Raw genomic sequence first — 24,759 nt, 5'->3', positions numbered from 1 at the left:
TGCAACCCTACCACAAGAGAGTATACTTACTACTCTCTGACTTATTACACTCAATCACAAATAGATTATTTCCTTATATCGCACAACATCTCCCAATCCTTAAGAGATGCAGATATTGGCTCTATTCTAATATCTGATCGTGCTCCAATTTCTATTCAATTAGACATTTTGCACAAACCCAATATACCCAGGAAGTGTTGTTTAATAATGCTCGTCTCTTATATCCAAAGTTTACTTGCTCTTTTGTTTCCTTTTTTAACAAATATTTTCTGTTTAATCAGACAGATAACTTTCCTTTTTCAGTTATTTGGGACGCTTTCAAGGCAACTGCTCAGGACTTCATTATTGGCTTTGTCTCTAAAAAACACAAACCTTCACACAAACTAACCAAAGACCTCTTAATTAAGATGAAACGATTTGAGCATTCCTATTATTCTTCAAAATCAAAAGAATGTTTAACTGAACTTATAAAGGCAAAGTTTCAATTTAATCAAGAGTCGGCAGATAATGCCTTAGCCTATTCATTAAAATCCACTGCAAAGTTTTATGGTTGTCAGAACAAAGCTGGGAAAATATTAGCAAACTATTTGAAAGTCAAACTTAATAAGCTCAACATAGAGTCAATTATGGATGAACAACAAACGTTGAAATTTAAAGATGTTGATATTTTGAATGAATTCCTTACCTTTTACAAACCACTGTACACATTAGACAATTCTCCCACAGAAGCCCACTTTCTCATTTTCTTTCTGTCATTCAACACTCCTCTGACACTCAAATTGATCTCATCTCCTTAGAATACGATGTATCACAAAACTAACTCTTAGCTGCCCTACAGATACTCAAAAAGATAAAGCCCCTGGACCAAACGGCTTCCCTATTGAGTTTGTTTTGCATTTTGCACAATTACTTCTACCCAAACTGCATAACCTCTTGCACTCTTTTTTACATTCTGGTGGATCCTCTGGTTCTTTTGCAGATGCCCTAATTTGTCTTATTCTTAAAGAGGGGAAGGATCTACGATATTGCAAAAATGATAGACCTATTTCATTAGTAAATATTGATTATAAAAAATGTTCTAAAGTCTTGGCCATGCATCTGGAATCCCACTTACTTCAATTACCTAAATTATTAGAATCAGAACAATCAGGATTTGTTAAAGGACATCTTATTACAGATAACACTCCATTATTTTTTTACATACTATCCAAGTCCTCCCATTTATCTCATTCAATAGCAGCTATAGCCTTAGACGCAGAAAAAGCGTTTGATCGAGTTGAATTGGCCCTATCTCTTTCAAACACTTAAATGGTTTGGTTTTGGCCCAAAAATTATTTCAATAATTTCCATTCTTTACTCACAACCTCGGGCAGCTGTGTGTGCAAATGGCAACATCTCCCCATATTTTAATTTAGCCAGAGGTGTTCTTCAGAGCTGCCCATTATCTCCCTTCCATTTCAATTTAGCCTTAGAGCCTTTTTTGTCTAGAACTCGTCAAAACCAAGAGATACATGGATTTGATTTCAAGGAACAGCAAATTAAGTTAGCAGCATACGCTGATGATGTGTTATTATTCATTTTACAGCCCCTATCCTCTATTGCTGCCTTTTTACAAAAGTTGAATCCTTTGCCTCTGTGTCCGGTTATAAACTGAACAATGATAAATATTAAACAATACCTTTAACTAATTATACGTTGAAAGAGGATTTTGCTGCTTCCAACTTTGCTTGGAATCCTAATCACATAACATATTTAGGCTTATACTTCACCCTTCCATACCAGTAGCACTCTCTTTATGCATGAGCAAATGTATATAAAGAATCTCCACATTGACTTCTTAGTGGCATCCCTTATACTTATCTTGGTGGGGTCGTCTAGACACTATAAAAATGATGATAACCCCCATAGTATTCTACACAATATCTAATATTCCAGTGCCCATTCCTTCAAAAATTTCATAAAAGGATAAACTTGGTGTTATATTAATTTCTTTAGAACAACAAGAAATCTTGTATATCTATATTAAAGTTATCAAGACCAACATCAGAGGGTGGTGTCAACTTTCCTGAAATTCTAACCTACCAGAAATCGTTTTTACTCTGCCAATCTTTAAGATGGCTCTCTGAGCCTCTTTTAGATTGTCCTTTGTGGGCGAAACTTGAACATTCTTTTATTTACCTTTACTCATTTCAAAAGTATTTATCTTTTACCTGCAGACCTCAATCTATAGCTACCCCTATACTTAAATACACTTGCAAAAATCTGTAACCTCACCCCTCGACACTCCCTACAAATTTTGATTATTTTCTTAGCTCCACATTATGGCATAACAAGATGGTATTGATACGTGGCAAGCCTTTGTACTGAAAGTCCTGGAGACAAAAGAATTTAATTCGGGTGAGTCAGCTTTTTGTACAATATTTTTCAGTCTTCCCACTTCCTTTCAGTCTAAATACAAACTTCTACAGCAAAATCTCTAGAATTCTTACGCTCTACTTTTAACCTTCAACGTTAGCATTTCTTCTCCTGTGAATGGACTACATTATCTCCTTCAAACCTAATCCCAAAGCCTCTGCTATCTATAATTTTTTATACATCTCGCATAATGTTAGAGAAAAAAATTACGTAGAGCTCTCTTGGGAGCAGGATTTAGAGGTGTGGTCATCTACATCCTAATGGAATAGGATATGGACTAAAATCAGGAAATCCTCACGAGCAGCAAACACCACACAAACAATCTTTTTTAATTCTAACATACTTCTGCTATGCCTGGTAACCTTAAGTAAAAGACATATTGGCCTTCCTAATACTTCCTGGACGTGCACCTCCCCACTAGCTGATTTAAACCATCTACTTCTCACATGCTCGCCTGTTCATAAATTTTAGAAGAGTGTTTGGTCTCAGATTAACTTAAGTTCTAGAATTCCTTTCTCTAACACACATCTATTTATTTTATCCCCAACTTGGGTTAACTCTAATTTCAATACAAAGATTGTAGACCTTTTACTGGCAGTTGCTTTCCAGCAAATAGCTAAAAATTGGAAGAATTTCACAAAACTATCTTTTCAAGCTTGGTGGTATGCCATTTGTTATAAGCAAAGACTAGATACAGCCTTTGTATACCCTATTCTCATGGCCTCGAAACACTTAAATGTATAGTCACCTGTCACAACGTTCATAGATGCTAGCGCCAAATGCTCTTTTTCACTAACCCCTATTCAACAAGAAGTTTCTCAACCTCCCTGACTTTCCACATGTTATTATACATCAACCTGTTCATATTAATATCATAAATGAATTTTCTGTATGAACAGTATTATCGCATGGTATACACCCTTTTAACCCTTCATTTGTTTTTTGTTTTTTCCACTTCTTATATTATCCTTCCAGCCATGTTAATCTAATATTTACACCTTATCATTTTCTTTCTGTGCTCTAACTTAATTTTGTTTGTGATTATTCATTGTTTGACTATATTATGTCCCTTTATCTTAAATTTCTTCAATAAACTTACCTTTGAACTTAAACATTGTTGGAATTGTCCTTAAAGTGCAAGGAGGTTAATGGTAAGGATTTTTAAGTGATTTTGATTAGGACGTGTGAATACATTCTGGTTGTATTGGGAGCTATAATTTCTTTTAGTGGAGCAAAGAAGAGCTAATTGGTGATCGACAAGTTATTTGAGATCAGAGTTTGAATACAGTGGATTGTAAAGGAGATGTTAGCTGCTGTGAGGAGGCATCTTACATTATAGAATGTCACGCTGCAATGGGACAGTTGGTGTGAAACCGCGCTGGGATTGGTTAATAGTGTCATAGAGAGCCACACAGCGATTGGGAGCTTGAATAACAACAAGAAAGTATTTCTTGGAAACACAAGTGAGATCATTTAAAAATGACATTAGAAACATTTATTCAGAATCATGAACATTTTAAAGAGAATGAAAACATTAATTCATGGAGATGTGCCTGTACCTACTAGAGATGGGGTAGAGAGATTACCCAAAGGCACATCTGCTTTGTATATGACTTTAGAAAAAGGTTATCATACATGCACCTGGTTAGAGAATCGGATGAAGTATACTGAGAAAGATGGACCTTTAGCTTTCCCTCAATATGGTACTTTCAATGTACGAATTCTTGAAAACTTGAGGAGACAGATGAATGATATTAACCCACCACGAAGACCTATGCAATTTGAAGCCCTCGGAGAATGGGAACATTTTGCCAAAATTTTTTTTTAAATTAAACAAGGTGCAGCTCCAGTATACTTGAGAGAACTTATCTGTCCTTATACACCACTTCGCGCTCTGCGTTCCTCTACCCAGGGTAATTTAATACTTCCCAGGTTTAAATTGACGAGAATGGGCGGACGCTCTTTTTCATACCTTGGTCCAAAGCTCTGGAATTCCCTTCCTAATCATGTGAAGTTGGAATCCTCCTATTTAAAATTCCGCCGTGATATTAAGACATGGCTCTTCATTCAGCAAATGGCTTAGATTACCTAGTCTAATTTGAGACCCACTGCACCGGGAAACCCTATCAGGGTAGCTGTGCGCCCAAGAAATGTAATAATAATAATCAGAAGGAGGAACAGAAAAATCAGGAAGGATATAAGAATACTTTAAATAGATATGTAGAGGCTAAGTAGGATGTTCAATAAAAAAAATAGATAAAGGATATTTTAGAGGGAGCACAAATGTATCCTGTATTAGTTGCAGAAAAGAGCGAGGGAGAAAAATGTAAAGAAAATAAAAAAACATCTTAGGAACACTCATACATTAACATTAAAAGATAAGGGTGATAATGAAATCGATGATGAGTTCCTGAGTGAATTATTAATTAATCGACCTCCACCATATAATGAATAGCAGTCACAGACAGAGTCTAATCCTTTTGTGATCAAGCAACTAGATACACCTTTACTGCCAAATAGTTTAAATCCTACTAATCCTGTCCAAATTGAGGAACAAACCCCTGGGGAAGCAGGGTTTAATAGCCCCATGATACCGAATGCTCCAGATGCTCTTTCAGTCCCAGTATCTATAGGAACTGTGGTTCCTTTGTATCAATCAGGGACTGGAGGACAGCAGATACAGTCCTTAACTGTTCCCACTGGATTGGGTGGAGAAAACATTATTCCACAGGGATTGAGTAGAGAAAAAATGAATTCCAATTTGACAATTCCAAATGTTAGTACTTCACATCAAGGGAATGAATCAGGAGTTAGTATAGAGGCAATTCAAACTACTGTGTTACACAATCAAGTCAGGTATCATAGAGGAGAAAAACTGAGACTCCAAATAGAGGACCACAAGCTATGGCAGGAAAAACCTTACAATTGGGAACACGATGTTCTGAAACACGTTACCCCATTGATGGAGGGAGCCAGTGGAGGTTCGCAAGAGAGTGTATTTAATCAACCAATAGGGCCTACCCCACAGGAACTTGATGATTGGATTAAGGATATAGCCCCTTCTCCTTTTGCCGAGGGTACGGAAGATCAGGGAACAACAGTGGAGAGAAACCCAAATGAAAAATCACCTTATGTAATAAAAATGTAAATGGAGTTGGAAGAAATGATCTTGGAAACTATCAGTCCTGGAAGGATTGTTAGTAATCGGGATGATGAATTGTTATTTGTATGTAAAGGCATTACCAGGAGAGCTAGAAATTCTCTTGAAAAATTGGCTGAAGTTGCACAGAAATATGGGGTGGACATTCTAAAATACAAGCCTTTACAAAAGACTTATTGTTTGGACTTCAGTGATAAGGTTCTCAAGAGTCTAAAACCCTCAGCTAAAAGATTACAGATTAAAGAGTTATTGACATTTCTTAGGAAATGGGATGAGTTGAAAAGATGGGAAGGTAGATGGGCTAAATAGAAGGAAACAAAGAAAATGCCAATGCCAATGTATCCAATGTTTTAGGGGGAAAAAGAAAATGCATAAACAAAAATATTTCCAATGAGGGAAGTGCCAGGAGGATGTTCTATTCATGTTCCATGGGCTGAACCTGATATACTGTCCTTTACAAAGGATTTCCCAAAATTAAGAGAAAAACCTGTTGAATGGTATAGACAAGTCGAGAGGTTTGTGAAAGTTTCGAAGGTCCTAATAAAGGATTTTGACACCTTGTTTGACATTGTTGTTCCAAATGATATATGGAGCGAATGTAAGATTTCTGTAGATTGGCCAGGAATAGAACCTGGGAAAGATCTGCGAACCAGTGCACCATCACCTGAAGTCATGAAAAAATATAAGCAAGTCGTTACTTATTTGAAAGGGAATTTTTTTTCAACAGAAACTGATTGGATAAAGATTGATAGAACCACACAAGAGTTGAAGGAGACAGTGCATGCATACCATAGAGACTTTTACAAGCATTTAAGCAGTACAGCGAAATGGAAAATGTGTCTGTAAAAGATATTGGATATTTCATTTATCTATTTGTGTATGGCTTGGGACCTGAAATAAGTGCTATGATACAACAGCATTTGATGTGTTAGCAAAGTAAACCCATAGATGAGATTCTTTGGTATGCAAAAGATTACGGAGTTGAAGTAGATTTTCAAGCATAAGAGATTAAAGGAACTGCTGATGATGGCTTAGATGAGAGTAGCAAAGAAAGGTTATATGGGAGTTGCTGCTGATTGTACTGTTGTCGTACAGGGAAATGGTCAAACGAATACACATATGTGAGGAGTAGCAGGAGGACAGCAACAAATGCAACAACTCTCTCCATGACAAAACAGGTAAATGCTGTCTTGTCCTCCTGCTTCAACACCCTCCGCATGCTCCGCAAGATCTGCAGGTGGATCCCCACCGAGACAAGAAGAATGGTCACCCAGGCCCTCGTCAGCAGCAGGTTGGACTACAGAAACTCCCTCTACGCAGGAGCCTCGGCCAAACTCCTGAAACGACTTTAAGGCATTGAAAACGCCTCTGCACGCCTGATCCTCGGCATCCCTCACTGAAGCCACATCACAACCCACCTGAAATCACCTTCAAACTCCTCACCCATGCACACAAGGCACTCCACAACACCAGACCAGCATATCTCAACAGACGACTCAGATTCTACACCCCCAACCGCCAGCTCTGCTCAGCCGACCTCGCCCTCGCCACAGTCCCCTGCATCCGTAGAGCAACCTCTGGCACAAGATCATTCTCCCACCTCAGCGCCAAGACCTGGAACACCCTCCCCATCATCCTACGGCAGACCCAGGACCTGCTAACCTTCAGAAGACTCCTCAAGACCTGGCTATTCGAGCAGTAGCAGCACCCCCTCCCCCCCAGCACCTTGAGACCCTCACAGGTAAGAAGTGACCTTTACAAATGTTCGGATTGCTTGATTGATTGAAGGTAGAGGGAGAGGGACTTCAATATAAATGTTGAAAAAGACCAATCTGAGCCATATTTGTGACAAGTTTGGGCATTGGAAGAGGAGAGTGGGTTTAATCCATAAAATCAGGTAAACGGACAGTTGTAAGTTTAAATATGCCACAAGCTCCTAAGCCATGAATGGTCAAATTCTAAAATATAAAGTGAACATGGGATTCCATACTAATGACCAAGTTGACACAAACCCAGATGTTACTCAACAATACTTGATACAGATTCATGACAGTGTCTCTGGTTTATCCCACGGATGGTGCATGAGAGGGCAGGAGGAAGGCTTGCTTAGCGCATCCTTAGAGGTAGATCAGAGTGGTCCCTATGTGGATGGCAAGGAAAATTAACACCTATTTAATTTACTGTTGACCCTGGTGCTACTCATTCTACTGTGAGAACAGCGGAGGTTCCCAACCTACCCCTATTTGGAGAAAGAATTCAATTTGTAGGAGCTTCGATTAATGTCAACCCCTGTTACTGAGCCTGTTAAAGTACACATCAGGTAATTTGAGAAATTGAACACATTTGTGATATGTGATTCTAGTCCAGTAAATCTTTTGGGTTGAAATCTGTTGTGCAAACTGAACTGTTCCATTTATTTTCACTCAGAAGGAAATAGAGTTTCATACCAATGACAAAGATATTGTATTCAAAATGTCAAAACAAAAGACTGAAGCTGAAGGGCTATTTTCCTTATTAACATACAATGTTTTTCCCCTAGAACTGAGAGACAGTGTGTTACCTTAAATTGGGGATTTCATGGGTAAAGATATTGGTTTGCTCAAAGGAGTGGCTCCAATTTGAATTACTTTGGAGCAGAATGTAGAATCTACTGAAATCTCACCATATGATCTGAGCTCAGAGACTATTGCAGGTATACCACCTTTAATAGAGTCATTGATTGAACAAGGGATCTTGAGAGAGAATATGGGAAGCCCGGTAATTCACCTATTATGGGAATTCAAAAAGCCAAATGGGAACTATAGAATCGTGCTGGATTTGTACAATGTTGATCAGATTGTGATTCCATGCTGTCCAATCATGCCAAATCCAGCTGTGATACAGTATCAGATTCCATGTGAAGCTGAATGGTTTTCTGTCATTGAATCGTGCCAATCCTTCTTTTCCATTCCCCTGCAACTATTTAGCCAATAGTTATTTGCTTTCTGGGTCGGAAACTGTGTCTTGGCATGGTGCCGAGTTCCACAAGGTCTATAGAGAGTCCTTCCATCTTCAATCAGATATTGAAGAAGAATCTGGAGTCATTGGTGATGCCAATTCACTCAGTGCTGGTTAAGTACATTGACAACTTGTTGGTAGAGTCAGGTACTCAGGAGACTTGTATAAGTGACACTATTGCATTACTGAATCATTTGGCGGTGAGTGGACATAAAGTGTCACCAGCAAAGTTACAATTTTGCAGGAGAGAAGGCCTTTATTTAAAACTTCACATTAGGAAGGGAGCCAGAAAAGTTTTGAAGGATCAGATTTCTGCCATTCTGCAGATGAATCCACCAAGCACACAATAGGAGGTTTGGATGTTCCTGGGAATGTTTGGCTATTGTCGACAGTGGATTCCAAATTTCTCATTGACAGCCAAATCACTTTGGAAGCTTACATATAAAGATGTGTCAGAATCAGTTCCATGGAATGATGAATGCATGCACTTTTTTAATGAACTGCGAGAGAGTTTGTGTCAAGCTCCAGCATTGAGAAATCAACAAAAGTTTCACTCTCTCAGTGAGCGTGAAGGCTGCACATTGTCATTTTTAACGCAGATGCATGGAACTGCACACAGACCTGTTGAATATTTCTCAGCTAAGTTAGATCCTGTAGCCGTCACGTTTGCCGTACTTGAACGCAAAATCTTTAAAAAGTAGCCAGTTGACCAAGTATGAGCAAATGATTTTGGGTGCCGACAATGTGTCACTGGTATGACGGATGAGTCTGAATCTGGCTACATTGATGCCCCCACAAGAAAATTAAGTTGTGATTGATGAAGCAGATCATGATTGTTTGGATGTGACTGAGTAGTGTATGAAGCCTCAACCAGACATCCTGGATGTTTCGCGGCCTATGTCAGATCATGTGCTGTTCATGGATGGCTCATGCTTGAGAGATGCAGGAGGTGATTTGAGAGCTGCGTATGCCATCTGCAAGGTCGTAGGAGTTGTGGAAGTTTCATGATTGCAGGAGTGTATTCAGCGCAGGCTGCAGAATTGACTACATTAACCAGGGCTTGGAGCATTACTGAACAATCAAGAGTTACCATTTTCACTGACACCCAATACGGTTTTGGAGTTGTCCAAGATTTTGAGCAGTTATGGTGTCAGCATGGGTTCAAAAGACCTTTAGGTTCACTTATCCAAAACAGAGGGAGCGTCAAAAAACAACTGCTGTCATTACAACTGTTTGCCCAAATTGCAGTGGTTATGTGCCCAGCCCATCGACAGGGAAATGATTATGTGTTGGTCCGTAACCAGTATGCGGATGAGACTGCATGTTATTGCGCTCTAAATCCTTGCATCTTTAATATAGACCCACTAAAATAAAAAACTGATGTCACAGAATGTAGGCTGATGTTGTCAGCTCTGGAAACATGGTAAGAAATAAAAGCTTTGCATGATGAAGTACCAGAAACCGAAAGACAAGGTTGGATCAAAGCGAGTTCTGCACAAAGGCAGGAAGATGAGGTGTGGGTATACACAGATGGAAGATCAGTTGTACCTGATAGTTTGTTGTCACTAATGGCAAGAAACTATCATTGTCCTGCACATGTTGGGAGAGATGCTATGATGCTTCTCTTTTGACAAACCTAGTTGGATCCTCAATTTAGAGCTGTTGCAGAGGTTCTTTGCCAAAGGTGAGTAGAATGTCAGCAACAAAATGTGGGAAAGAAAACACTAGTTACAATGTGTCATGTAGGGAGATCTGGAGGACCCTTTAATAGGATGCAATTCGACTTCATTAAGATGTCCCCTTGCAATGGTCTGAAATATGTTTTAGTGATTGTGTGTCTGTTCTCTTGCTGGGTGGAAGCCTAACCAATCAGGTGTAATGACAGTCTAACTGTGGCTAAACTACTCCATAAGAGCTCATACCGCGTTTTGGATTTCCAACCTCTTTGGAAGCAGATAGAGGAACTCATTTTAATAATGAGGTAATGAGAATGCTTTGGGCAGCATTACAAACTGAGCAAAAATTACATTGCCCACATCGACCAGCGAAATCTGGAGTGGTTTAACAAGTTAACAGAACGCTGAAATCCAGATTAGCAAAAGTGTGCAGGTCTACATCTCTGAAATGGCCTGATGCTTTGTCCTTGGTGGTAATGAGTTTGAGAAGTACCCTAGATGGAGGAACTGGACTGTCCCCAGAAGAAATCATTATGGGAAGGGCTATGAGACAACCTACAGTCTCAGCCAACCATTTAGTGTATATTACTGATGATTTGATATTCAATTACTGTAAAGGATTGGCTGATTTGGTCATTTCTGTGTTTCAGCAGGTTGGAGAAGTTGCCACTTCACCTCAACAGGATCAGTGCCTTGACCTTAGTCCATGTGACTGGATTTTGATGAAGAAACACGTGTGCAAATCATATTTAGATCCTCGTTGGCGTGGGCCATACCAAGTGATTCTTGTTACCACAACTGCGTTCAAATGTGGTGGTCTGTCTAGCTGGCTACATGATGCCCACACTCGCCTAGTCCCATGTCACCTTGAAAATGCAGTATCTGCAGTGGATGTACCAATGGTTACAGTGAGACATCCAACTCAAGTCAGTCACACAGTAGAGGGAGTGACAGTTACTGGGTCTCAATGCGCTGGTTTAAATGAGGGTCTGAAAGAGTCAGTCCTTGTTGGTATTGAGGGTCATGGAGAGAGGGACTTGACTAGGTGAAATGCTGATCCAGCTGTTGTGAACAGTGCAGGCGAGAAGCAAGTGATAGGTTGAGACTGTTAGCCCAAAACAACTGACAGATTGAGGCAAATTCTGACAGAAGGCAAAGTACCACCTACAGTTATTGAAGTCTCAAGTCAATCTGAACAGTGATTCTCATGATGATGGACCACCAGTGAGAAATTCAAAAAGAGCTAAAGTCGAAGATACCCCGCACCTGAATTGACTTATTTAGCAGCAGCTAATGACTGGGAGAAAGTATATAAAGCTTTTTGCTTCAAGGAATCAAGCTCACAAAAATCACTGTGATAAACTGTCACAATAAAGGAACATTATTAAAGTGGAAAAACAAAGGAATGGTCTATAAGAAATTGAAGAGACACATATACACTGAATTATGCAAGAAAATTGAAACCTGTGAGTTGTAACAGTGAGAAAAATAAAAAACAAACTCACCTAACAGCTCAATAATAAACATTTGCTGCAAAAATCACGCTATCTTAAGCATTCTCAACAAATTGAACAGAAACCATGAGTTCCGTTTCTAGAGAAGTGAGAGATCCAAACCCAGCCTCCTTAAAACGGAGACACATATGTGCTTGCTTGCTAGCTGCTTTCTTTATAATTATTGTCTTGTTACTTATTATCTTAAATGTTCCTCATCATATTTATGTAAAGCATGATATTAACCATACTTCTGTTACTAAACCGTTGAAAAAGAACAATGATGGAATCTTATCTAACGCATTAACTGACAAAACACTACATCAAGATCAATCTATTAATGATTTCTCTCTAAATGTTTTTACTTAGCTTCTGTATGAATATGTGGATACTATGGATGCTCGAGATTGTTATGTGTGCATGCAATTACCTATTTCAGTTTCAGAGGGGGTGATCTACCATCACCTGACTCTTACGTATGGAATTTCATGCAGTGTATTAACTAGCTTGTTCTATTGCAAAAGGCAATTTCAACATTACTACTCAAATTATGATTTAGTATTTCCAGAAGTACCAATTAAAAACAAATGTGAACATTGTACCAGATGTACAACTGCTAAGAGAATGGGTGAATGTTTCAACCAACACAAAGTATAGATACAGTTTATGCACATAGACATAGTTTAACCTACTTTTTACATAACGTACAGATAGATTTTATCAATTCAGTTGAAGATAGATGTGGGGAAATAAAGAAAAAGGTGGAAACTCAATCAAAAATTCCACCTTGGGCACACGGGGAGTGTGAAATCAAAAAGTGTAATGCATATTCTGCAATGGCTCTGGATTGGCAACATAAAGGAAAGCTATGCATATTAAGATGCAGAACTGAATTTAACAATACATTTGTTGGTTCCAGTGAATGTGATCACACCATCCAAATTATGGGAGAGTGGGCTTGTATCTAAGAGGAGTGGATCCTGTATTTCCATGGTTATATTACATTTGTGGGGAAAAATGCCTATTATAGGCTACCAAAATACTGGTATGTATGCTGCTATATTGGAATAGTTTTTCAAAAATGTATCATGTGGGACAAACAGATGGAACCAATGAATTTAAGCATACACGTTTGGGAAGGGGAGTGAGTGCTAATAAAATTATTGGGGACATTTGTGGTGCAATAATACCATCAGTTGGAGTGATTCTAAATTCTCACAAAATTGGAAAGCTTTCTACTGTAGTTGATCATTTATCACATGATACAGCAGGAGGATCCCTTGGTATAGATACTGAAATGGTTGCCATAAGATCTAGTGTGTTGCAAAACAGACTTGTGTTAGACGTCCTACTTGCAAAAGAGCAAAAGACAAACAGATGATGGACAGAATGCAGAGCAAATCAAACATTCACCCCCAGTCAATAGCTCTGGGTTAAATCTATTGTTATTTTTCTCCCCGTGCCACCCCAGTTTAGACTGAGCCATATGCAAATCAGTCTTGACCCTGTGCCTCATGGGAACAGTCCAGTCCAAACCGCTAAGCCAGGTCCTCCCAGGACCGGAAACAAGCATCCTGGGTTTCAGGGCATCACCCCTCATCAGTCAGGCTAGCTTCACCCCAGTGGCTGGGTCTGACCTGGAATGGAATGGCATAGGGAGCAAAAAAATGATGGCTGTAGGCCCAGATCTCTGTACTGGGGTGAATGTTTGACATTATGCAGCATTCTGTCCAACAATTGTTCTTTTTCTACTTGCAAAAGAGGGCAGATTCTGTTGGATGCTGAAAGTTCAACAGTGTTGTATTTATATCTCTGACAAAAGTAAAGATTTGCAGAGATATATTGGCAACATTATCAATTTGGGAAAAGACTTGGGTGAACCTAAAGCTGATGGTGCTTGAAAATCAATTGGAAAAGGATTTACTTCTGTGGGGAAATGGTTTGGAACTTTGAGTGGTACCTAAGTGGGGAAAAAACTAGCACCCATATTAACTATTGCTATTTGCATACTAATAATAATAATGTTTATCAGATTTTATTAACAGATAAAAACAGAGAAAGAAACTAAAGTGTTGAAGAGAAAGGATTCGGGAATTGAACTAGAAGAAAGACAATGTGGTTACTATGATGAATTAAAAGCTCTAGAACAGTCGAGGCTAAAACTTATGAAGACATCAACATTATAAATGTGACATCAGAAAAGATGAAGATAGGAGTATGATGGCTAAATTCTCCATTAAAGGGGGAATTGATAGAGTAGAGGTTTACTTCTCACTAATTCACGGCAATTTACAAAGAAAACACTTTATGGCACTACTTTACATGGAAAATGACAAAATGTGTGTTAAGTTTCACGTTTCTAGAAATTACAAATGTAGTCCTGATTTAGATACTGCATCGTAAAAGCATGAAAAGTGTTAGAAAGAGTTTATGTTACATTTTATATTTAATGAATAGATGTGAATTTAAACAATTTAATGATGTGCAGTTTTGTGATTAGATAATGTAATAATAACAGTAATCAAGAAACTCATAATTGAGGATTAAACATTTCACGTGTCAGAGATAAATAGTATATTAAAATGTGTAATGTGTACACTGAAAATGACAAAAAAGTAAGTGCTACATGAGTTTAGCTAAAATTTAATTTTGGAAATCTTTCTTTTGATGTGCCTTTAAAACATTTGTGCTATAATAACATAGGATGTGCAAAAGAAACTTATAAAAATATATATGAGTGACAGTGACATTTTCACAATGTTATCAGTACCCTAAACTTACATGAATTATGTACGATGATATTTAAATTATATTAACCCCTTCGGTGCTCATGATGGCCGGGAGCCGCCATGAGACACAATGGGCGTGTGCTCATGACGGCTCCGGCCGTCATGGCACCCACCCACGGGGGAAGCGCTGGCGCGATGCCAGCGGGCCGCCCATCATCCTGCCCCCACCCACAATGGAAGGGGAAGACCTTCCACATCACCCCCCACCCCCCTCACTGATCATGTAAAGACGTCAGTGCGTCTCGCGCGCTGACATCATTACATGAAACCAGACGCGCTGGAAGCCATTTGCTTCCAGCGCGTCCAGCAGGTAAGAGGCAATTTTGGCCTTGGGGAGGGTGGGAGAACATTTTAGGAAGGCATCGGAGGAAAGGAAAGTGTTTTCCTTTCCTCCAATGTTTTTTTCAAGCATTCTTGCTGCACGATCGCGCATTGGTTGCGATCGTGCAGCAGGAATGCTTTTTCTTTTTTTTTTAAAGGGCATTTTATGTCAGGGAGCGTCCCCTTGGGCAAGGGTCACTTCCCTTGGGGGTGCATATTTTTGTTGATAGGTCTGCCCCTCTTTAGAGGGGGGCAGATCTAATAAATTAAGGTAACTTGTATTAGTTTGTAACCACTAGGCCACCAGGGATCTTTTCTTTTTGATTTTGAAAGTGCTTTTAGTGTTGGGGAGCGGCCCCTTGGGGGTGAACATTTTATGGATGGGTCTGCCCCCTTTGAGGGGCAAATCTATAATTTATGACCAATTAAATGGCATATTGTGACCACTAGGCCACCAAGGATTTTTTTATTTTTATTTACAATGTGTCTTTTGTGTTGGCGACCGGCCCCTTGGGCAAGGGCTGCTCTCCTTAGGGGTGAACATTTTTGTGGCTGGGTCTGCCCATCTTGGGGGGGAATCTATAATTACTTTAAAAAAAGGCATTATGTGACCACTAGGCCACCAGGGATTTTTAAAAAAAATGTAGAAAGTACCTTTGTGTTCAGGAGTGGCCCCTTGGGCAAGGGCCGTTCCCCTTGGGGGATCATCTTTTTAGTAGTGGTCTGCCCCCCTTGTGGGGGCAGATTGAATAAATAAAAAAATTGCTGTAAGCCCACTAGGCCACCAGGGATTTATATTTTTTTATAAATATGTTTTTGGGGAGAGGCCCCTTAGGCAAGGGCTGCTCCCCTTATGGAATCTTTTATTGTGGCCATTTCTGCCCCGACCTTGTTATTCTAGGCCCATCTGCCCCCAAGGGGGGCCGAAGCCATTAGACACCAGGGATTGTTTGTTTGTGTTTTTGGGGAGTGGCCCTTTGGGCAAGGGTCGCTCCCCTTGGGGGATCATAAATTTATGGGGTATTTATTGTGGTCGTTTCTGTCCCCTTTGGGGGCAGATTGGCCATCTGTCCCCTAGGGGGGCAGAAGCCACAAGACACCCGGGCTTTTTAATGGCATTGGTTAGTTACCCCTTGGGCAAGCATTGCTCCACCTTTAAGAGGGTAAATGTTTTGGCAGTTTCTGCTCCCTCTGGGGCAGATAGGCCTCATGCTTTTAGGCCCACCTACCTTTGCTTGGCTGATGGATAGTGCATTATTTGCATATGTGATTGTAATGTGTTTTTTCTCCATTTTATTCTAGTGGAAAGCTTTTGATTCTTGTTTGCGGTTTCGGCAGTGGTTGATCTGCAGTTTTGCGTAGTTGCATTTTTGGGTAAGAAAATCATTTTCGTTGTGTTTACTCAAATTGAGTATTAATGTCATACATGAATGAATTTATTCTGTGGTGTCTTATTAGCAGCATATTTAGTTAGTGTTTGGTGCATGAAAATCCTTGTGATGTGTTTTGCCTTGTCTTATGTGTAATTTTCTTGTTTTTGTTTTTGTTTTTTAGTGGGATACTGTTGGTCCTCACTGTGTCTGTGCAGAGTAGGTAGTGGTGAGTCTAGCTGCTTTTGGCAAGTGAGTGGTATTGTGTCGGAGTATATAGGTCTTTGTGCTAAAGCTACTTGTTGTTTATTTCTGTTTTTTACAAAGGGTTTGTTGTTGTTGACTTGTTTGACAAGTTACCTTTATTAGTAAGCATTATGGCTAGCCGTAGAATGACTGCTCAGCAGGTGGTTGGTATGCTTCTTGAATCTTCCTCTGAGCAGGATTATGAGACTGACAGTGCGTCTGAGGGAGAGGAGGGAGGGGAAAATTCAGGAATCATCGGATAATGAAGGTACTCTCAGTGGGGATGAAGCTACTCTTGGTGTGGATGAATCTACTCTCAGTGCGGATGAAGTGCCTGTTTTAGAGGAGGACACTGCTGTGCCGATGGTGCAAGAGGCATCTGGATTGCAGCCTGAGGCTGCTAGGCTTCCTCCTGGAAGTGCTGGACTCTGGGTTGATCCAAACATGGTGCAGCTGGTGTTTAGTGGTGATGCAGGGTGTAGAGTGGATTGTGAAAAATGTTTGCCTATACAGTTTTTTCAGTTATTTATGGATGATGTATTTTTGGGTGGGATTGTTGAGCAGACTAATTTGTATGCTGAACAGTTTTTGAGGGACAACAGTGCCAGACTTAGGCCCCACTCTAGAGCAACCCGGTGGACTCCCACAAATCTGGGAGAGATGAAGAAGTTTTTGGGTTTGACTTTATTGATGGGTTTGATAATGAAGCTGTCCATGGCTTTATATTGGTCTACCAGTCCCTTGATGGCAACAGACATATTTCCTGCAATTATGACTCGTGATCGATATTTACTTTTGCTTCGGATGCTGCGTTTTGTTGATAATGCTTTGGGGTTGCCACGAGATCACCCTAACTGTGACCGTCTTTTTAAGATTTGGCCTGTTCTTGATCACTTTGTGGATCGATTTTCAGAGATCTATACTCCAGGGAAAGAAATATCTATTGATGAGTCTTTGGTCCTGTTCAAGGGCTGTTTAGTTGTTAGACAGTACATTCCTTGCAAGAGGGCACGTTATGGAATTAAGCTGTATATGTTGTCTGAGAGTAGGACAGGATATGTTTTTAATTTCCATGTCTACACTGGTAGGGATTCCACTATTGAACCCCTGGTTGTCAGTCCACTGTTGGAATTGTGTGGGGTCTTGCTAGCGGACTGTTTAACCTCTTCAGTGCCCATGACGAGAGGGTCTCGTCATGGAGCACGGTTGCGCTGTGCCCATGACGAGACTATCTCGTCATGAACCCCACCCACTAGTGCAACGCCCGGCACAGGAGGGGGAAAGGGCGTGGCACTGAAGGGGTTAACAGAGGCCACCATTTGTACCTTGATAACTTCTACACTGCTATGCAATTGTTTAAGGAATTGTTCAAAGTGGACACTTTTGCTTGTGGCACAATCCGCTCTAACCGTAAAGGTTATCCAAAATAGTTTTTTTTCCAAAAACTTCAGAGGGGACAGTGCAGTTCCTTGCTTAGTGATGAACTACTAGCTGTGAAATTTGTGGACAGGAGGGATGTCTACTTGCTGACTACCATCCATGATGAGAGTATTTGGGGTCAGATTGCTGAAGTGCGCAAACCTGTGTGCATTTTAGACAACAATAAGCACATGGGTGGTGTTGATAGAGTAGATCAGAGGTTGGAACCTTACACTGCTATTCCTAAGGCTTACATTTGGTATAAGAAGCTGGCCATCCATCTCTTCAATTTAGCAACTTTCAATGCTTTTGTTGTGTTCAAGGAGTGTTCTCCTGCATCAAAGTTGACTTTGATCAGTTTCAGGAGTCTGGGATAGGTAGCCTTGTTGTTGTGGAACAGGCAAGTGTTCCTAGAGTTGGAATGATGGAGGATGTGGCTAGATTGAAAGATCGCCACTTTCCTGATTTAATTCCTCCCACGCCCAAAAAATACAATCCCTGTAAGAGATGTAGAGTCTGCTTGCGAAGAGGTGTGCGGAAGGAGAGTCATATGCACTGTGCTGATTGTCCTTCTAATCCAGGGCTGTGTGTCCCACATGTTTCACATTGTATCACACTCAAAAGAGTTTTTGGGAGCAACCATGAGTCTAATAGTGTACTGCCTGGTCTGTATGGTTTTATATAGTTCAGTTTAACATTTGGCAATAGAATGATGTCTTCAATTACTGCTGTTGTTTTTGTAGTTATAGTTTTGTATTTAGTTGCAATTTGTTTGTGTTTTCTTTCTTATTTAAAAACAATGTATGACAGTGTGAATGGACTGGCGCTTGGCTGGCGGTGTGCGTGGACTGGAGCTTGGCTGGTGGTGTGGGTGGACTGGCGCTTGGCAGGCGGAGAGTGGACTGGAGCTTGGCTGGCGGTGAGCGGACTGGCGCTTGGCTGGCAGAGTGTGTGGATTGGCACTTGGCTGGCGGTGTGTGTGGATTAGCACTTGGCTGGCAGTGTGGGTGGATTGGCGCTTGGCTGGCGGTGTGTGTGGATTGATGCTTGGCTGGCGGTGTGTGTGGATTGGCGCTTGGCTGGCGGTGTGCGTGGACTGGTGCTTGGCTGGCAGTGAGCGGACTGGTGCTTGGCTGGCAGTGTGCGTGGATTGGCGCTTGGCTGGTGGTGTGTGTGGATTGGTGCTTAGCTGACTGTGTGCGTGGATTGGCGCTTGGCTGGTGGTGTGCATGGACGGGTGCTTGTCTGGCGGCATGCGTGGACGGGCGCTTGGCTGGTGGTGTGTGAGTAGTCACTTGCTGCTGGTCACTACACAGACTGCTAGCTAATCGCCACTCCACGCAATCAGTGTGCTGATGTGGTTGCTGTGTCAGGAATGTGGGCGTGTGAAAGTGATGGCGCTGTCTGCTGGTGTGAGTGTCGTAATGTGCTGGGATCACGGCTGGCGATGTGAATGGTTTTGTATGTGTCACACTTATGAAAGGTGTATGAATGGCCTGTAAAGAGGCTGGTGCCTTGTCGTGGCTTTACAGCTCACGAGCTGTGTCAATGGTTCAGTTTCTTGTCCTTTCAATTATTAACAGTGCATTTCATTTTTGTGAAATCTCTGGTTAATACAACTTTATATACAGAACCATCACTCACCCTCGTGCCAAATCCAACCAGTATGTCTGTGTGCTTGAAGAATAGGCGGTTGTGCAAATTTATTTGTCTTTCCTGTCTTTCTCAAGCAGGGTGTACCTTGTCCCTTTTTGCGAGTGCTGTAATGTGTTGGTTTTGTGCCTGGTGGTGTGAATGGTCTTGTGTGTATCATGTATGAAAGGCGGTTGGTGCCTTGCCGTGGCTTTACAGCTCACGAGCTGAGAGTCACTGGTTCCGTTTTCTGTCTGTTTAATTATTGACAGTGCATTTAATTTTTGTGAAATCTCTTGTTAATAAAATTTTATATACTGAACCATCACTCGCCCTTGTGCCAAATCCAAACAGTATGTGTATGTGCTTGAGGAATAGATGTCTGTGCAGGAATCTTTGTCTTTTTAGTCTCTCTGCCAAGGTGTACATTCCATCTAAGAATAACCTACCAACTGTAGATATTGTCGTAAACTAAACACCCATGGGAGTACATAGTGATGTCTCTCTTGTGGATACCAACACATTATCTTACCCACAATGCCCTGCAAACCTCAAAATGTCTTTCACATTTTCCTTGAAATATTGTGCTAAAATTTTCATGCTGCAGAAAGAAACAACTTTCCTATCCCCCGCCTTTCTCCAAGTATTCGGGGGTACTTGGGCCTCCCACGCGAGTGTGGCACAATTTTAATCAGGAGACCTGGGGGAACTCTGGGTGGTAGGAAATTTGTTTCAGCCCGGTGATGCCACAACTTTCCCACACAAAAATGTATGAAAAAAGTGATTTTTCCAGCTAAAATTGAGGTTTGCAGGGGATTCTGGGTAAGGAAACGTTGGGGGATCCATGCAAGCTAAACTTTCCTGAAATCCCCTGGGTGTCTAGTTTTCAGAAATGTGTGGGTTTGGTGGGTTTTCCCAGATGGCCGTCGAGCACGGGGCCAAAAACCCAGGTGACCCCGCTTGTGAAACCAGATTGTTTTGTGATAGGCAATTTTGATGTCGCCTCAATACGTTTTGGGCCCTTGCCTGTCGCGGGTACTTGGGCCTCCCAGATGAGGGAGGCACCATTTTTATTGGGAGACCCGGGGGAACACTGGGTGGTAGGAAATTTGTGTAAGCCCGGTGATGCCACAACTTTCCCACACAAAAATGTGTGAAAAAAGTGATTTTTTCAGCTAAAATTGAGGTTTGCAGGGGATTCTGGGTAAGGAAACTTTGGGGGATCGATGCAAGCCATACCTCCCTGGAATGCCCCGGGTGTCAAGTTTTCAGAAATGTGTGGCTTTGGTAGGTTTCCCTAGATGGCCGCCGAGCACGGGGCTAAAAACCCAGGCAACCCCCTTGCAAAACCAGGTTGTTTTGTGATAGGCAATTTTGATGTCGCACCCATGCCTGTCACGGGTACTTGGGCCTCCCACACAAGTGAGGCACTCTTTTTATCGGGTGACCCGTGGGAACTCTGGGTGGTAGGAAATTTGTGTCAGCCTGGTGATGCCACAACTTTCCCACACCAAAATGTGTGAAAAAAGTGATTTGTTCAGCTAAAATTGAGGTTTGCAGGGGATTCTGGGTAAGGAAACGATGGGGGAACCACGCAAGCCATACCTCCCTTTAATCCCCCGGGTTTCTAGTTTTCAAAAATGTATAGGTTTGCTAGTTTTCCCTAGGTGCCGGCAGAGCTAGGGTTCAAAAACTACAGCTAGGCACTTTGCCAAAAAAGGTCATTTTTCACTGTGAAATTGAGGTGTGTCCACTTTGCGTTTTGTGCCGTTTTCTATCGCAGGCACTAGGCCTACCCACACAAGTGAGGTACCATTTTTCTCAGAAGACTTTGGGGAACGCGGGGTGGGTGGAAATTTGTAGATCCACGCAAATTCCAGAACTTTCCACCACAGAAGTGTGATGAAAATGTGTTTTTTTGGCAATTTGTTAGGTTTGCAAGGGATTCTAGGAACAGAACCTGGTGAGAGGCAGTCGAGTCACCCCATGCTGGTTTCACCTGGGTGTCTAGTTTTTAAAAATGTATAGGTTTGCTAGGTTTCCCTAGGTGCCGGCAGAGCTAGGGTTAAAAAACTACAGCTAGGCACTTTGCCAAAAAAGGGTCATTTTTCACTGTGAAATTGTGGTGTGTCCACGTTGCGTTTTGCGCCGTTTCATGTCATGGGCACTAGGCCTACCCACGCAAGTGAGGTACCATTTGTCTCAGAAAACTTTGGGGAATGCGAGGTGAGTCGAAATATGTGGATCCACACCGATTCCAGAACTTTCCACCACAGAAATGTGAGGAAAATGTGTTTTTTTGGACTTTTTTTTAGGTTTGCAAGGGATTCTGGGTAACAGAACCTGGTGAGAGTCAGTCAAGTCATCTCATCCTGGATTCCCCTGGATGTCTAGTTTTCAAAAATGTATAGGTTTGCTAGGTTTCCCTAGGTGCCGACAGAGCTAGGGTTAAAAAACTACAGCTAGGCACTTTGCAAAAAAAGGGTAATTTTTCATTGTGAAAATGTGGTGTGTTCATGTTCCGTTTTGAGCCGTTTCCTGTTGTGGGCACTATGCCTACCCACACAAGTGAGGGACCATTTTTATCGGGAGACTTAGGGTAATTCAGATTTGTAAAGCAATTGTTATTACCTATTGACTTTCAATGCATTTCTGCCTTCCAAATGAAAGACAATAAGTAAAAAAGAAGTCATTTTGAAAAATGACTGATAATACTCATGCTAGTATGAGTATTCCCAATTTCGGAAATGTGCAAATATCTACTGTTTCTAAACTCTATATTTTGTTCCCATTTCAGAAATACTTAGGTGTCTTTCATACCGATGTTTCCATTCATACATTTTCCCAGAATATTTGCTATATACCCGGTACATAATAAAAAACCATTGCAAGTCGCTGCTCAGTTTTTGGCTCTGAGTTCGTCGGGTTCTTGGTGAACCTACAAGTCCTATATATCGCTACAACCAGTAAGGTCCCACAGATGTAACAGTATATTGCTTTTAAAGAGCAGTCATGATTAGAAGAAGTTACAGGTGAAAACGTTAACACAAAAGGCTGTTTTTTTAACTAATTTTTAATATTTCCTATATTTAAATGTTAGTTTCTATAAAGAAACCTTGAAGGATCTACACAAATGACACCTTGCAGAATTCAGAATGTAATCTACTTTACTAAAATGTATAGCTTTCCAGGATCCATTATTGCTTACATACCCATTTCTACCATTAACTGGAAGGAGGTTGAAAGCACAAAAATAGCAAAAATAGGCTTTGTCCTAGGAAAATGCCAAAACTGTGTAAAAAGGTTTCGTTTTCTGACAAAAGTCTGTCATTCCCTAAAAGCTGGGAAAATGGTGATTTCAGCCCCAAAAACTCTTTTTTGTTATCATTTGCAGGGGAAAACCCAGACGCTTTCATTTGCAGCACTTTTTTCCCAAAAAAACCCAAAATGTAGCTGTATTTTGGCTAATTTCTGGGTCCCCTCCAGGGGCATCCACAAACCCTGGGTATTTTTAAAATCCCCATGATGTTGGAAGAAAAGGATGCAAATTTGGCATGGATTCCTTATGTGGTCAAAACGTTACAGGGGCCTAAGCGTGAACTACCACAAATAGCCAAGTAAGGCTTAGCACAGGGGGAAAAGGCCTCGCAGTGAAGGGGTTAACACTTATAATTAAAAGATTTATATGTAATTCGAGATTCATATTTTAGCACAATTTCTTCATGCACAAAAATTGTATTTCATGAAGGCCTCAACTTTGCTTCTTTTTCTAATATGAACTTATGATCTGAGTAGCCTGAAGCATATGGGAACTTATCATAAAATTGGCACTTGTGTTCTAACTTTCACTTGCTTCCTGTGACACTTGTAGCACAGTTCAATTAAAACTTGCAACAAAACCACTACATGCTAAATCAGATGCTTGAGAATAGCAGATAAAGAGTTGAGAGCATAAATGTGTCTATTTTCTGAGTGCTACTTTGTTCATATGACTAAACTAAACCTACAATGAGTCTAAGTAAATTATGAATTATGGATTACTTAATTCTTTTGTATACTTTTTGCCTACTACATCATCTCATCCTATCGAAGACGACCAATGGGATATAGTGGTCTGACAAATTTGGTGATGTCAAGGGGTTTCACCCCGAGCAAATGAGTTATAATGATTCAAGATTTTTTAAATTAGAGAGAGGCTCTTTCCGCATTTTTGTTTGTTTCACTTGCTCACCCATTTTGCAGCATTAAGACTGATGGCTTTGACATCCTATTGCAAGGGAAATTGTGACAGATACCGCGATTTGCTGCCGGGTGGTATGTTAGCATTGTGGAACCTTTTTGGCTGAAAGGGTTCACGTCACACTGCTGTGACATCAACGTTACAGCGACAGACAGAGACAAATTTCTTTCTTTAATGAACTGGAACTAGTCATTTGGAACTGAATGCGCATAAGGGTTTGTATGAAGCACAACTAACTTTCCTGTTGACCACATTTTCGGTAAATAATTAAACTCCCTCGGATGAGGAAGATCAATCCCTCCATCCTTGGAGCTTGCAGAAGTTATGTTAATGCTTTCTTAAAATTGAATTAGCTTAATTAAGAATGTATGCCATTCATTTAAAGTTTCTTATAAAATATTAACACTTTAAGATTTAAACTAATCTCAGCTGATTCTGACTCATTATTTATTTGTGGGTAAACTAATTTGGCTAGTGTTCTTTTTATTTCTAATTTATAAATGAGGATTTTCTGAATAATATGAGTATAAAGTATACAATAGCAATTATTTCATTCCTGATCCTCATACGATAATTGTCCATCCTCTGAGTATTCCAGTTAATTTCAGTGCAGAACAGGATCCTTCGGAGGACCAGGGAGGTTTGCCAGATAGCAAAGGTTAAAATTGAGTTTAAGAATAAGTTAGTCACATTATAGAGACAAAAGGGCTCAACACGCTAAGGCTACGACAAAAGTAAAATAAAGTAAACACCAAGTGCTGCTCTACATCACTTTGTGTTGTTTTTAGGTCTCGCCTGGCGAAAGCAGCGCATGCGCTGCACTCGCCATTGCGAATACCTTTTGGAATCAATTCTGAGAGGGCTCTCAATTCTGAGAGGGCTCTCATGCACGCGTCTGCAATGGACAAAGATGGCTGCTCTCGCCATTTGTCCATTGCAAACAGCATGTGCATGTCCGTGGGACTGTGGACAGTCCGACACCATCTTGTGCTGATAGCTTC

Source organism: Triturus cristatus, chromosome 6 (assembly GCF_964204655.1).
Source record: "Triturus cristatus chromosome 6, aTriCri1.1, whole genome shotgun sequence".
Classification (NCBI taxonomy): domain Eukaryota; kingdom Metazoa; phylum Chordata; class Amphibia; order Caudata; family Salamandridae; genus Triturus; species Triturus cristatus.
The sequence above is the reverse complement of the archived record's forward strand: the minus strand, read 5'-3'. Positions refer to the sequence as shown.